Consider the following 15,841-nt stretch of genomic DNA (forward strand, 5'->3'; position numbering starts at 1 on the left):
AATAGTCTGCACTCTGGAAATGTTATTTCTCTACCTTGGTCAACTTGTAACTAAGGCACAGTGATGTCAATTAGATCGAACCATTCATCACCATTTGTGCCATTATTAGGCCGATCTCTTTGTGAAGGCTTCGGATGTTAGAGAATAAGCCTTGATTTTTGTACCTGGCATTTTAAATACTCACTCTTTACACTTATCTTATTATTTGCTGCTGATGTGTAATAATCATCATTACAAGGATTGAACTTGCTGTGTTTGCTGACCCATTCTTCCTGCCTTAACCATATCGATCCACCGTTGTATGAACTCGACCGGTGAGTGCAGATATTGTAAAACACCCTTCACCTGACAAGCCCTCACCACAACGTTGTTGCTTTCAGACCCTATCCACACCACTAGTTAGACGATTGTTAGAAAACAGGGGAACGCTGACAGCGATCAGGGAAGTGTGATCATCGAAAGTGAGGCATCACTTAACAAAAACCACGGTTTGTGCTCTTCAATAAAATACTTGCTGCTTTGGTGTTCCTGGTGCGTTTGCTCCAATCTCAAGCAGTAATGATGTGTTTGTGTATTGGGGGAAGAAGCTGAACATTGAAATTGTTCAAGAAAAAGTGAGACAGAGAGACGAAGCGAGTAGTTAAAAGGACGTTGCTTGATGAATGGAAGTGTGAGTGCGAAGCTGTGAGCAACCTCTGGTGGCTGCAAAAGCCTACTGCACCTGGTATTCCCAGGCGGTCTCCCATCCAAGTACTAACCAGGCCTGAGTCTGCTTAGCTTCCGAGATCAGGCGTTTTCAGACTAGTATGGCCGTAGGCACAGACTGTTTCCATTTCTGCTTCCTTAAAGGCACACACTGCTGCATTTACAACAACATTTTGCCATTCAATCATACTGCACCAAAACATTTCTTTTTCCTTTGCCTTTCTATTCTCCCATCTCCATCTTCAGTTCCTCTACTTCACCCTAGACACACACACACACACACACACACACGTTTATTACACAACAGGATCAACTCTTTCACACTCACTCCACTCCATTTCATTACATGCCCATCCAAACTGCTTCACAAATAAACTCCTTTCCAAATTATAACCACAGCAACAGACACACACCACAACGCTGTTTAGCCCCTACAACCTCTGCCTCCATTCAAACATCATGGCTCAGCTCTTGCCCAACTTCATATACAGGCCTCTGGCCCTTGGTACCTTTGCTTCGCAAACATTTATCTCCCTCACATTTCAATAGAACAACTCATCCAGCATCCACTGCGCTTTGTTAGAAAATGATTGCTAAAATCCACCATCCGATGTGTGCACGACGGCTTCCTCACATCTCTACGCAACCCTCTGGCCCTAAGTCTCACGCTATGTTCCTTCGTTCTACAATCCCCAACCAGTAGAAATCGTTTATCGTTATCCACCTTCTCTTTTCCTATTCATGTCTTCAAGACTTTCATCACACCACCCATTAACATTCTCAATTCTACAGACCACAGCCCTAAATGATATGATCTCTCCTTCCATCTTAACCATGCAAGTCCAGGTATCATTCTTGTAAATCAATATTCTACTCCGTTCAGAAGGTGTGCGGCCCAGATCCGCTCATAGTACTCCAAGTGGGGTCTATCTCACCAGGGTTTTGTAGAACTGCAGCATAACTTCGGCATCCTTCTACTCCAGTGTTCTACTTAGAAATTTGTCTTGCAAACGTTTCGTCCCCTGTCTAGGTGACATCCTCAGTGCTTGGGAGCCTCCTGGGAAGCGCTTCTGTGCTGTTTGCTCCGGCATTTATTGTGGCCTGTCTCTGCCGCTTCCGGTTGTCAGTTCGAGCTGTCCACTGTAGTGGCCGGTATATTGGGTCCAGGTCGATGTGTTTGTTGATAGAGTCTGTGGATGAGTGCCATGCCTCTAGGAATTCCCTGGCTGTTCTCTGTTTGGCTTGCCCTATAATGGTAGTGTTGTCCCAGTCGAATTCATGTTGCTTGTCATCTGTGTGTGTTGCTACTAAGGAGAGCTGGTCATGTCGTTTCGTGGCTAGTTGGTGTTTGTGCATACGGATCGTTAGCTGTCTTCCTGTTTGTCCGATGTAGTGTTTTGTGCAGTCCTTGCATGGGATTTTGTACACTACATTGGTTTTGCTCATGTTGGGTATCGGGTCCTTTGTTCTGGTGAGTTGTTGTCTGAGCGTGGCTGTAGGTTTGTGTGCTGTTATGAGTCCTAGTGGTCGCAGTAGTCTGGCTGTCAGTTCGGAAATGCTCCTGATGTATGGTAGTGTGGCTAGTCCTTTGGGTCCACCTAGACAGGGGACGAAACGTTTGCAAGACAAATTCCCAGCTTGACGAACAGAACCACAACGAGCACCCGAGCTACAAATCTTCTCCCAAACGTTGACCTACTTAGAAAGGACAGCAATCTGTTCGCTTTCTGGATTATTTTCTGTATGTGTCCGTGACATTTTAAAGAAGTGTGCACCTGAAACCCCAAGTCTCCTTGGACATGCACTTCATACCATCCAGAAAAATACCTTGATCTGTCCCTTCTTGATCCAAAAATGGATAGCCTCACTATTGCTTTCATTGAACTGCTTTTGCCACAGTTTTGCTTATTGACTTAATCTATCAATATCCCCTTGCAATTTTATGCTGTCATCTACACTGTCTACAATGCAGCCTAACTATGTGTCATCCACAAATTAGGATAAGATTTCCTGTGCCATTATCCATTCCCTTAACAAATAACATCAATAATTGAGGCCCTAACACAAGTCCTTGTGAGACATAACTGGTTCCATCCTGCCAATTGACTACCTACCCATTCTCTCTACTTTCTGTCACCTGCCACTCAAACAATCTCCGAGCCCTGTCAGGAATTTGCCCTCAATTCTCTTGGCTCCTACCTACTTAAGTGGACTTTGTCAAATGCCTTGTAGAAGTCCATGTAAACAACATCTATGGACATTATTCCCTGACAGCTACCTTAGTCCCCTCTTCAAACCCTCTGCAATGAATTTATCAGGCACGACCTACCTGTCATGTGGCTCTCCCTGGTTAACTCAACAATTTGAGGTGCTCACTTATCCCAGCCTTGATTATAGACTCCAACAAATTCCCTGCCATAGGTGCTAAGCTCCATGCTCTGCAATTCCCGAGTTTTCCGGGTTCTCCTCTCTTAAAAAGCGCGACTGACACGTGCAACAATCCAATCCGGAGGGACGACTCCTGGATCTCGGGAATTCTGAACGATTACAGTTCGGGCTTCTATGAGGCGCTTGTCGATTTGTTTTAACACCCACCGATGGAACCCGCCTAATCCCAGGCATTTGTCACCCTTTGATTCCAGTCATTTCCTCATTATCGATGTTTTACTCACCTTCATTTTATTCGGTTGCTTTTCCCGATCCACTTTTCATTTCACCGGGACTTCTGGCAAGCTATCCTCCTTTTCTCCTGAAAATACCGAGGTAAGGGGAATGATGGAACATCTCGACCATTTACAATGTCCCCACCTTCTCCTGACCACCCGCTTTCCCTTTAGGGCAGCGGAACATTTCTTCTCGATTTTGATGTCCCTGGAAAGATTCCGATCAAAATTCCTTTTGGGAGCTCTTTTACACTGCTTTGTGTCTTTCCTGCTCTCTGGATCTTTCCCAATCAGCAGGATCTATGCTGATATTTTTGTCCATGACTGTTTTCTTCTGTGAAGCAGAGCTTTCCCTCTCAGGGGTATCAACTGGTTTCCTATTGTCTTCAATGTTTCTTTAAACATCCTCCCGTCATCTTCAGTTCTTTTAGCCATCAGCAGATTTTCCCACCTTATTGTGGAAGGTCTCTGCCTCATCTCAGTCAAGGCGGCTTTTCCGAACTCTCCAACTCCAGCAGCATAGAACATAGAACAACACAGCACAGAACAGGCCCTTCGGCCCATGATTCTGGATTAGTGGTGCTGGAAGAGCACAGCAGTTCAGGCAGCATCCAAGTAGCTTCGAAATTGACATTTCGGGCAAAAGCCCTTCATCAGGAATAAAGGCAGTGAGCCTGAAGCGTGGAGAGATAAGCTAGAGGAGGGTGTGGGTGGGGAGAAAGTAGCATAGAGTACAATGGGTGAGTGGGGGAAGAGAGGAAGGTGATAGGTCAAGGAGGAGAGGGTGGAGTGGATAGGTGGAAAAGAAGATAGACAGGTCGGACAGGTCCGGGCAGGTCAAGGGGACAGTTACTGAGCTGGAAGTTTAGAACTATGGTGAGGTGGGGGAAGGTGAAATGAGGAAACTGTTGAAGTCCACATTGATGCCCTGGGGTTGAAGTGTTCCGAGGCGGAAGATGAGGCGTTTTTCCTCCAGGCGTCTGGTGGTGAGGGAGCAGCGGTGAAGGAGGCCCAGGACCTCCATGTCCTCGGCAGAGTGGGAGGGGGAGTTGAAATGTTGGGCCACGGGGTGGTTTGGTTGATTGGTGCGGGTGTCCCGGAGATGTTCCCTGAAGCGCTCTGCTAGGAGGCGCCCAGTCTCCCCAATGTAGAGGAGACCACATCGGGAACAACGGATTCAATAAATGATATTGGTGGATGTGCAAGTAAAACTTTGGATGTGGAAGGCTCCTTTAGGGCCTTGGATAGAGGTGAGGGAGGAGGTGTGGGCACAGCTTTTACAGTTCCTGCGGTGGCAGGGGAAAGTGCCAGGATTGGAGGGTGGGTTGTTTGGGGGCGTGGACCTGACCAGGTAGTCACGGAGGGAACGGTCTTTGCGGAAGGCGGAAAGGGGTGGGGAGGGAAATATATCCCTGGTAGTGGGGTCTGTTTGGAGGTGGCGGAAATGTTGGCGGATGATTTGGTTTATGCGAACGTTTGTAGGGTGGAAGGTGAGCACCAGGGGCGTTCTGTCCTCCTGGGAGCAGATCCGGCGTAGGCGGAGGAATTGGGAATACGGGATGGCATTTTTGCAAGAGGTAGGGTGGGAAGAGGTGTAATCCAGGTAGCTGTGGGAGTTGGTGGGTTTGTAAAAAAATGTCAGTGTCAAGGCGGTCGTCATTAATGGAGATGGAGAGGTCCAGGAAGGGGAGCGAGGTGTCAGAGATGGTCCAGGTAAATTTAAGGTCAGGGTGGAATGTGTTGGTGAAGTTGATGAATTGCTCAACCTCCTCGCGGGAGCACGAGGTGGCGCCAATGCAGTCATCAATGTAGCGGAGGAAGAGGTAGGGAGTGGTGTCGGTGTAATTACGGAAGATCAACTGTTCTACATAGCCAACAAAGAGACAGGCATAGCTGGGGCCCATACGTGTGCCCATGGCTACCCCTTTGGTTTGGAGGAAGTGGGAGGATTCAAAGGAGAAATTGTTAAGGGTGAGGACCAGTTCAGCCAAATGAATGAGTGTGTCGATGGAAGGGTACTGTTGGGGACGTCTGGAGAGGAAAAAACGGAGGGCTTGGAGGCCCTGGTCGTGGCGGATGGAGGTGTAGAGGGATTGGATATCCATGGTGAAGATGAGGCGTTGGGGACCAAGGGAAACGGAAGTCTTGGAGGAGATGGAGGTCGTGGGTGGTGTCTCGAACGTATGTGGGGAGTTCCTGGACTAGGGGGGATAGGACAGTGTCGGGGTAGGTAGAGATGAGTTCAGTGGGGCAGGAACATGCTGAGACAATGGGTCGGCCAGGGTGGTCAGGCTTGTGGATCTTGGGAAGGAGGTAGAACCGGGCAGTGCGGGGTTCCTGGACTATGAGGTTGGAAGCTGTGGATGGGAGATCTCCTGCGGTGATGAGGTTCTGTATGGTCTGGGAGATGATGGTTTGGTGATGGGGGGTGGGGTTCTGGTCAAGGGGACAGTAGGAAGAGGTGTCCTTGAGTTGACGTTTGGCTTCAGCGGTGTAGAGGTCAGTGCGCCAGACTACCACTGCGCCCCCTTTATCTGCTGGCTTGATGGTGAGGTTGGGATTGGAGCAGAGGGATTGGAGGGCTGCGCGTTGTGAGGGTAAGAGGTTGGAGTGGGGGAGTGGGGTCGACAGGTTGAGGCGGTTAATGTCCCGGCGGCAGTTGGAAATGAAGAGGTCGAGGGCAGGTAATAGGCCAGCGCGGGGTGTCCAGGTGGATGCAGTGTGTTGGAGGTGGGGGAAGGGGTCCTCGGAAGGTGGGCGTGAGTCCTGATTGTGAAAGTAAGCTCGGAGGCGGAGGCGACGGAAGAATTGTTCGACATCACGGCGTGTATTACATTCATTGATGCGTGGACGGAGGGGGATGAAGGTGAGTCCTTTGCTGAGGATTGATCGTTCGTCCTCAGTGAGGGGGAGGTCTGGGGGGATGGTGAAAACTCGGCAGGGCCGGGAGCTGGGATCTGGTGTAGAGCTGGGAGTGGGGGCGGAACCTGTACCTGGAGTGGGTGTGATGGGGGGAATGGGGGTGGAGTCATGAGCAGAGGTGGTGTTCCCCTCGGGGTTCTGGGGGGTGGGGATAGTGACAGTGGAGTGTGTGGGGGGCATGTCAGCAGAATGCAGGTGAGTGGCGCTGGTGGGGGTGGAAGTGGTGGTGCCCATGGCAGTAGGGGTGGCGGAAGTCACTGAGCATGTGGCATCAGCGATGATGTGAAGGGCAGAAGTGGTGTCAGGTGTGATGCATGAGGAATTGTAAGGGGTGGAAGTGGTTGTGGGAGTGGCCATGATGGGGGCGGAAGTGACATCATCAATCAGTGTGGGGGGTGTAGTTGCATCAGCCACATGGCTAATGGTGGAATAGGTTCAGAGGCCAGGGGAATCTTCTGGAATGTTTGAGGAACGCTGGTTATGGAGGTGGGTGGATAAAAGTTTGTTGTACTTACAGTTTTTGATGTTTGAGATGGAGTTGAAATACTGTTTGTTGAGAGTATGAATTCTCCTGAGGATGTAGTACAGAGTGGGTCCTTTGCAATTCTGAGAGAGTGTGGCCCTCAGCTGAGGCAGGGCTGACTGGAGAGAGGTTAGGTGCTGGCGCATTGCTGCAAGCGTGGAGCGGAGGATGTTGTGCCGAACATTTGTCCGAGCTTAAGCACCTATCCATGTACCTATCCAATTGCCGCTTAAAGGTCACCAATGATTCTGACTCTGCCACTCCCACTCCCACTCCCACAGGCAGTGCATTCCATGCCCCCACCACTCTCTGGGTAAAGAACCTACCCCTGACAGCCCTCCTATACCTTCCACCCTTCACCTTAAAATTATGTCCCCTTGTAACACTCTGTTGTACCAGGGGAAAAAGTTTCTGACTGTCTACTCTATCTATTCCACTGATCATCTTATAAACCACTATCGAGTCACCCCTCATCCTTCGCCGTTCCAATGAGAAAAGGCCTAGCACTCACAACCTATCCTCGTACGACCTATTCTCCATTCCAGGCAACATCCTGGTAAGTCTTCTCTGCACTCTCTCCAAAGCTTCCACATCTTTCCGAAAGTGAGGGGACCAGAACTGCACACAGTCCTCCAAATGTGGCCCAACCAAGGTCCTGTACAGCTGCAACATCACTTCATGACTCTTGAATTCAATCCCTCTGCTAATCCCTCTCTATCCAACTGGCCACATTTCCCGCTATCATACCTCCTGACTTTCCGCATAAGCCTACCATGGGGAACCTTATCAAATGCTTTCTTAAAATCCATGTACACTACATCCACTGCTCTGCCCTCATCCACATGCTTGGTCACCTCCTCAAAGAATTCAATAAGACTTGTAAGGCAAGACCTACCCCTCACAAATCCGTGCTGGCTGTCCCTAATCAAGCAGTGTCTTTCCAGATACTCATAAATCCTATCCCTCAGTACCCTTTCCATTACTTTGCCTACCACTGAAGTAAGATTAACTGGCCTGTAATTCCCGGGTTATCCATATTCCCTTTTTTGAACAGGGGAACAACATTTGTCACTCGCCAGTCACCTGGTACCACCCCCGTTGACAGTGAAGATGAAAAGATCATTGCCAATGGCTCTGCAATTTCCTCTGTTGCTTCCCACATAATCCTAGGATATATCCCGTCAGGCCCGGGGGACTTGTCTATCCTGAAGTTGTTCAAAATGCCCAACACATCTTTCTTCCTAACAAGTATCTCTTCGAGCTTACCAGTCCGTTTCACATTCTCCTCTTCAACAATAAGGTCCCTCTCATTTGTAAATACTGAAGAAAAGTACTCATTCAAGACCTCTCCTATCTCTTCCGACTCAATACAGTCTCCCACTACTGTCCTGGATCAGACCTAACCTCGTTCTCGTCATTCTCATGTTTCTCACATAGGCGTAAAAGGCCTTGGGGTTATCCTTGATCCTACCCGCCAAAGATTTTTCATGCCCTCTCTTAGCTCTCCTAATCCCTTTCTTCAGCTCCGGCCTGGCTATCCTGTATCGCTCCAACGCTCTCTGAACCTTGTTTCCTCAACCTTATGTAAGCCTCCTTCCTCCTTCCAAGACATTCAACCTCCCTCGTCAACCAAGGTTCCCTCACCCTACCATCTCTTTCCTGCCTGACAGGTACATACATATCAAGGACGTGTCGTATCTGTTCCTTGAAAAAGTTCCACATTTCCACGACATCCTTCCCTAACAGCCTATGCTCCCAACTTATGCTCCTCAGATCCTGTCTTACAACATCGTATTTACCCTTCCCTCAATTGTAAAACCTACCCTGTTGCACGCACCTATCTCTCTCCATAACCAAGGTGAAAGTCACAGAATTGTGGTCACCATCACCAAAATGTTCACCCACTAACAAGCCCATCACTTGTCCCGGTTCGTTACCAAATACAGCAGATACATGCTTTGTGCTTTCAAACACTGCCTTGAACTTGATAGTGCTATCATCGCTCTATGATAAGTGGCCACGCACAACTAGCTCACTCATTAATTCCAACTCATTACTCATTACTAAACCCAATACTGCTTGTCCACATGAAGCATATAGGACATAATGCAGTGAGAAACAGTACCGGCAATACACCAGACATGCACTACCTTTCTGACAAATGCTTGACTACCTCTAAATCTGTGTTCACGTTAAAATCCCTCATGAGTAGCACTCTGGCTTTGTTACATATTGGATGCTGCCTGAACTGCTGTGCTCTTCCAGAACCACGAATCCAGTATTTGGGTTTCAGCATCTGCAGTCATTGTTTTTACTTTGTTACATATTGCCTAGTTTTGTGCATTTTTACCATCCAGGACTTCAGAGCTGCTACCAGGCGGTCTGTACATAACACCTATTACAATTTTAGGATTTCGACTATTCCTCAGTTCCACCCACACGGTCTCCACTGAATGCGTTTCCTTCATTATGTCCTCCCTCATCATTGACAGAATTTTGTTTCTCATCATGGAGGCTACTCCACCACCTCTGCCATTTTCCATATCCGTCCTATACCACTATCCTATAACCTCGGTCTTCACAATTATCCTTCTGGAGACCACCTTTTGCTTTGCTCAATCTGCAGCACACTCTCCGCGGTCAATATCTCACACCAGAGAGCTCCACCATTCAAACTGATGACCATCGATCCACCTCAACTGCACCTCCCTTTCAGAATTCCCTGAGATATCAAAACCCCATACACTGACACTGAAGTATCCTCAACAGTAGAACCCACACCACACTCTGGAGAATATCATTCTAAAGATTAACAACACAATAACTGTCGAAAGTTCACCTCATCTCAGTCTGAAATTATAGGAAATACAGTCTGAAAATCCAAGTCATTGGCACCTATTGCTTCTGCTTTATCCACCCGACTGTTAATGAACACAACATTCTCTTGCATTTAGTCCAACAGGAATTCCCTTTCTTCAAAGCATCTTGACAGTGTCTTCAAATGGTATGATTATCTTAGTGCACGGTTAAGATTTCCAAAGTAATATCCTTACTCACTAATGTCCTTCTGTCATCCTTAAATGTCAGGGGCTACTCCTCTTTCCAAATCCCACCTTACTACTGTTAGTAGTCTGCACTCTGGAAATGTTATTTCTCTACCTTGGTCAACTTGTAACTAAGGCACAGTGATGTCAATTAGATCGAAATATTCATCACCATTTGTGCCATTATTAGGCCGATCTGTTTGTGAAGGCTTCGGATGTTAGAGAATAAGCCTTGATTTTTGTACCTGGCATTTTAAATACTCCCTCTTTACACTTATCTTATTATTTGCTGCTGATGTGTAATAATCATCATTACAAGGATTGAACTTGATGTGTTTGCTGACCCATTCTTCCTGCCTTAACCATATCGATCCAGTGTTGTATGAACTCGACCGGTGAGTGCAGATATTGTAAAACACCCTTCACCTGACAAGCCCTCACCACAACGTTGTTGCTTTCAGACCCTATCCACACCACTAGTTAGACAACAGGGGAACGCTGACAGCGATCAGGGAAGTGTGATCATCGAAAGTGAGGCATCACTTAACAAAAACCACCGGTTTGTGCTCTTCAATAAAATACTTGCTGCTTTGGTGTTCCTGGTGCGTTTGCTCCAATCTCAAGCAGTAATGATGTGTTTGTGTATTGGGGGAAGAAGTTGAACAATGAAATTGGGCAAGAAAAAGTGAGACCGAGAGACTGAGTGAGTAGTTAAAAGGACGTTGCTTGATGAATGGGAGTGTGAGAGTGCCAAGCTGTGAGCAACCTCTGGTGGCTGCAAAAGCCTACTGCACCTGGTATTCCCAGGCAGTCTCCCATCCAAGTACTAACCAGGCCTGAGTCTGCTTAGCTTCCGAGATCAGACGAGATCGGGCGTTTTCAGACTAGTATGGCCGTAGGCACAGACTGCTTCCATTTCTGCTTCCTTAAAGGCGCACACTGCTGCATTTACAACAACATTTTGCCATTCAATCGTACTGCACAAAAACATTTCTTTTTCCTTTACCTTTCTATTTTCCCATCACCATCTTCAGTTCCTCTACTTCACCCTAGACACACACACACACACACACGTTTATTACACAACAGGATCAACTCTTTCACACTCACTCCACTCCATTTCATTACATGCCCATCCAAACTGCTTCACAAATAAACTCCTTTCCAAATTATAACCACAGCAACGTACACACACAACGCTGTTTAGCCCCTACAACCTCTGCCTCCATTCAAACATCATGGCTCAGCTCTTGCCCAACTTCATATACAAGCCTCTGGCCCTTGGTACCTTTGCTTCACAAACATTTATTTCCCTCACATTTCAATAGAACAACTCATCCAGCATCCACTGCGCTTTGTCAGAAAATTATGGCTAAAATCCACCATCCGATGTGTGCACGATGGCTTCCTCACATCTCTATGCAACCCTCTGGCCCTAAGTCTCACGTTATGTTCCTTCATTCTACAATCCCCAACCAGTAGAAATCATTTATCGTTATCCACCTTCTCTTTTCCTATTCATGTCTTCGAGACTTTCATCACACCACCCATTAACATTCTCAATTCTACAGACCACAGGCCTAAATGATATGATCTCTCCTTCCATCTTAACCATGCAAGTCCAGGTATCATTCTTGTCAATCAATATTCTACTCCTTTCAGAAGGTGTGCGGCCCAGATCCGCTCACAGTACTCCAAGTGGGGTCTATCTAACCAGGGTTTTGTAGAACTGCAGCATAACTTCGGCATCCTTCTACTCCAGTCCTCTACTTAAAAAGGACAGCAATCTGTTCGCTTTCTGGATTATTTTCTGTACGTGTCCGTGACATTTTAAAGTTGTGTGCACCTTAAACCCCAAGTCTCCTTGGACATGCACTTCATACCATCCAGAAAAATACCTTGATCTGTCCCTTCTTGATCCAAAAATGGATAGCCTCACTATTGCTTTCATTCAAATGCTTTTGCCACAGTTTTGCTTATTGACTTAATCTATCAATATCCCCTTGCAATTTTATGCTGTCATCTACACTGTCTACAATACAGCCTAATTTATGCAGCCACAAATTATGATATGACTTCCTGTGCCATTATCCATTCCCTCAACAAATAACATCAATAATTGAGGCCCTAACACAAGTCCGTGTGAGACATAACTGGTTCCATCCTGCCAATTGACTACCTACCCATTCTCTCTCCTTTCTGGCGCCTGCCTCTCAAACAATCTCCGAGCCCTGTCAGGAATTTGCCCTCAATTCTCTTGGCTTCTCCCTACTTAAGTGGGCTTTGTCAAATGCATTCTCGAAGTCCATGTAAACAACATCTATGGACATTATTCCCTGACAGCTACCTTAGTCCCCTCTTCAAACCCTCTGCAATGAATTTGTCAGGCACGACCTACCTGTCATGTGGCTCTCCCTGGTTAACTCAACAATTTGAGGTGCTCACTTATCCCAGCCTTGATTATAGACTCCAACAAATTCCCTGCCATAGGTGCTAAGCTCCATGCTCTGCAATTCCCGAGTTTTCCGGGTTCTCCTCTCTTAAAAAGCGCGACTGACATGTGCAACAATCCAATCCGGAGGGACGACTCCTGGATCTCGGGAATTCTGAACGATTACAGTTCGGGATTCTATGAGGCGCTTGTCGATTTGTTTTAACACCCACCGATGGAACCCGCCTAATCCCAGGCATTTGTCACCCTTTGATTCCAGTCATTTCCTCATTATCGATGTTTTATTCACCTTCATTTTATTTGGTTGCTTTTCCCGATCCACTTTTCATTTCACCGGGACTTCTGGCAAGCTATCCTCCTTTTCTCCTGAAAATACCGAGGTAAGGGGAATGATGGAACATCTCGACCATTTACAATGTCCCCACCTTCTCCTGACCACCCGCTTTCCCTTTAGGCCAGCGGAACATTTCTTCTCGATTTTGATGTCCCTGGAAAGATTCCGATCAAAATTCCTTTTGGGAGCTCTTTTACACTGCTTTGTGTCTTTCCTGCTCTCTGGATCTTTCCCAATCAGCAGGATCTATGCTGATATTTTTGTCCATGACTGTTTTCTTCTGTGAAGCAGAGCTTTCCCTCTCAGGGGTATCAACTGGTTTCCTATTGTCTTCAATGTTTCTTTAAACATCCTCCCGTCATCTTCAGTTCTTTTAGCAATCAGCAGATTTCCCACCTTATTGTGGACGGTCTCTGTCTCATCTCAGTCAAGGCGGCTTTACCGAACTCTCCAACTCCAGCAGCATAGAACATAGAACAACACAGCACAGAACAGGCTCTTCAGCCCACAATGTTGTGCCGAACATTTGTCCTAGCTTAAGCACCTATCCAATTGCCGCTTAAAGGTCACCAATGATTCTGACTCTGCCACTCCCACAGGCAGTGCATTCCATGCCCCCACCACTCTCTGGGTAAAGAACCTACCCCTGACATCCCCCCTACACCTTCCACCCTTCACCTTAAATTTATGTCGCCTTGTAACACTCTGTTGTACCTGGGGAAAATGTCTCTGTCTACTCTATCTATTCCCCTGATCATCTCATAAATCTCCATCGAGTCACCCCTCATCCTTCACCGTTCCAATGAGAAAAGGCCTAGCACTCTCAACCTATCCTCGTATGACCTATTCTCCATTCCAGGCAACATCCTGGTAAGTCTTCTCTGCACTCTCTCCGCAGCTTCCACATCTTTCCGAAAGTGAGGCGACCAGAACTGCACACAGTCCTCCAAATGTGGCCTCACCAAGGTCCTGTACAGCTGCAACATCACTTCACGACTCTTGAACTCAATCCTTCTGCTAATGAACGCTAATACACCATAGGCCTTCTTACAAGCTCTATCCACCTGAGTGGCAACTTTCAAAAGATCTATGAACATAGACCCCAAGATCCCTCTGTTCCTCCACCTTACTAAGAACCCTACCATTAACCCTGTATTCCGCATTCTTATTTGTACTTCCAAAATGGACAACCTCACACTTGACAGGGTTGAACTCCATCTGCCACTCCTCAGCCCAGCTCTGCATCATATCTAAGTCCCTTTGCAGCCGACAACAGCCCTCCTCACTATCCACAACTCCACCAATCTTCGTATCATCTGCAAATTTACTGACCCACCCATTGACTGCCTCTTCCAAGTTATTAATAAAAATTACAAACAGCAGAGGACCCAGAACTGATCCCTGCGGAACTCCACTTGTAACTAGGCTCCAGGCTGAATATTTACCATCTACCACCACTCTCTGACTTCGACCTGTTAGCCAGTTCTCTATCCAACTGGCCAAAATTTCCCTCTATCCCATGCCTCCTGACTTTCCGCATAAGCCTACCATGGGGAACATTATCAAATGCCTTACTAAAATCCACGTACACTACATCCACTGCTCTACCCTCATCCACATGCTTGGTCACCTCCTCAAAGAATTCAATAAGACTTGTAAGGCAAGACCTACCCTTCACAAATCTGTGCTGGCTGTCCCTAATCAAGCAGTGTCTTTCCAGATACTCATAAATCCTATCCTTCAGTACCCTTTCCATTACTTTGCCTACCACCGAAGTAAGACTAACTGGCCTGTAATTCCCGGGGTTATCCCTATTCCCTTTTTTGAACAAGGGCATAACATTCGCCACTCTCCAGTTCCCTGGTACCACCCCCGTTGACAGTGAAGACAAAAAGATCATTGCCAACGGTTCTGAAATTTCCTCTCTTGCTTCCCACATAATCCTAGGATATATCCCGTCAGGCCCGGGGGACTTGTCTATCCTCAAGTTGTTCAAAATGCCCAACACATCTTCCTTCCTAACAAGTATCTCCTCTAGTTTACCACTCGGTTTCACACTCTCCTCTTCAACAATATGGTCCCTCTCATTTGTAAATACTGAAGAAAAGTACTCATTCAAGAGCTCTGCTATCACTTCCGACTCAATACACAGTCTTCCACTGCTGTCCTTGATCGGACCTACCCTCGTTCTCGCCATTCTCATGTTTCTCACATACGCATAAAAGGCCTTGGGGTTATCCTTGATCCAAGCCGCCAAAGATTTTTCATGACCTCTCTTAGCTCTCCTAATCCCTTTCTTCAGCTCCCGCCTGGCTATCCTGTATCCCTCCAACGCTCTCTGAACCTCAATTCCTCAACCTTATGTAAGCCTCCTTCCTCCTTACAAGACATTCAACCTCCCTTGTCAACCAAGGTTCCCTCACACGACCATCTCTTTCCTGCCTGACAGGTACATACATGTCGTATCTGTTCCTTGAAAAAGCTCCACATTTCCACAACATCCTTCCCTGACAGCCTATGTCCCCAACTTATGCTCCTCAGATCCTGTCTTACAACATCGTATTTACCCTTCCCCCAATTGTAAAACCTACCCTGTTGCACGCACCTATCTCTCTCCATAACCAAGGTGAAAGTCACAGAACTGTGGTCACCATCACCAAAATGTTGATCCACTAACAAGCCCATCACTTGTCCCGGTTCGTTACCAAATACAGCAGATACATGCTTTGTGCTTTCAAACACTGCCTTGAACTTGATAGTGCTATCATCGCTATATGATAAGTGGGCACGCACAACTAGCTCACTCATTAATTCCAAATCATTACTCATTACTAAATCCGTTACTGCTTGTCCACATGAAGCATATAGGACATAATGCAGTGAGAAACAGTACCGGCAATACACCAGACATGCACTACCTTTCTGACAAATGCTTGACTACCTCTAAATCTGTGTTCACGTTAAAATCCCTCATGAGTAGCACTCTGGCTTTGTTACATATTGGATGCTGCCTGAACTGCTGTGCTCTTCCAGCACCACTAATCCAGTATTTGGTTTTCAGCATCTGCTGTCATTGTTTTTACTTTGTTACATATTGCCTAGTTTTGTGCATTTTTACCATCCAGGACTTCAGAGCTGCTACCAGGCGGTCTGTACATAACACCCATTACAATTTTAGGATTTTGACTATTCCTCAGT

The 15,841-nt window shown here is 46.8% G+C and overlaps 1 non-coding gene and 1 pseudogene across 1 annotated transcript; both read right to left on the reverse strand.

Annotated features, from left to right (window-relative positions):
- Positions 1-709: 709 nt before the first annotated feature.
- On the reverse strand, positions 710-818 carry LOC140491683 (5S ribosomal RNA; annotated as a pseudogene).
- A 9,821-nt stretch (positions 819-10,639) lies between these two features.
- On the reverse strand, positions 10,640-10,758 carry LOC140491743 (5S ribosomal RNA). Its single transcript, XR_011963414.1, has one exon. It is a non-coding gene; the product is annotated as a 5S ribosomal RNA (ribosomal RNA).
- Between the last annotated feature and the right edge of the window lie 5,083 nt (positions 10,759-15,841).

The sequence above is a fragment of the Chiloscyllium punctatum genome, chromosome 19 (assembly GCF_047496795.1).
Source record: "Chiloscyllium punctatum isolate Juve2018m chromosome 19, sChiPun1.3, whole genome shotgun sequence".
NCBI lineage: Eukaryota > Metazoa > Chordata > Chondrichthyes > Orectolobiformes > Hemiscylliidae > Chiloscyllium > Chiloscyllium punctatum.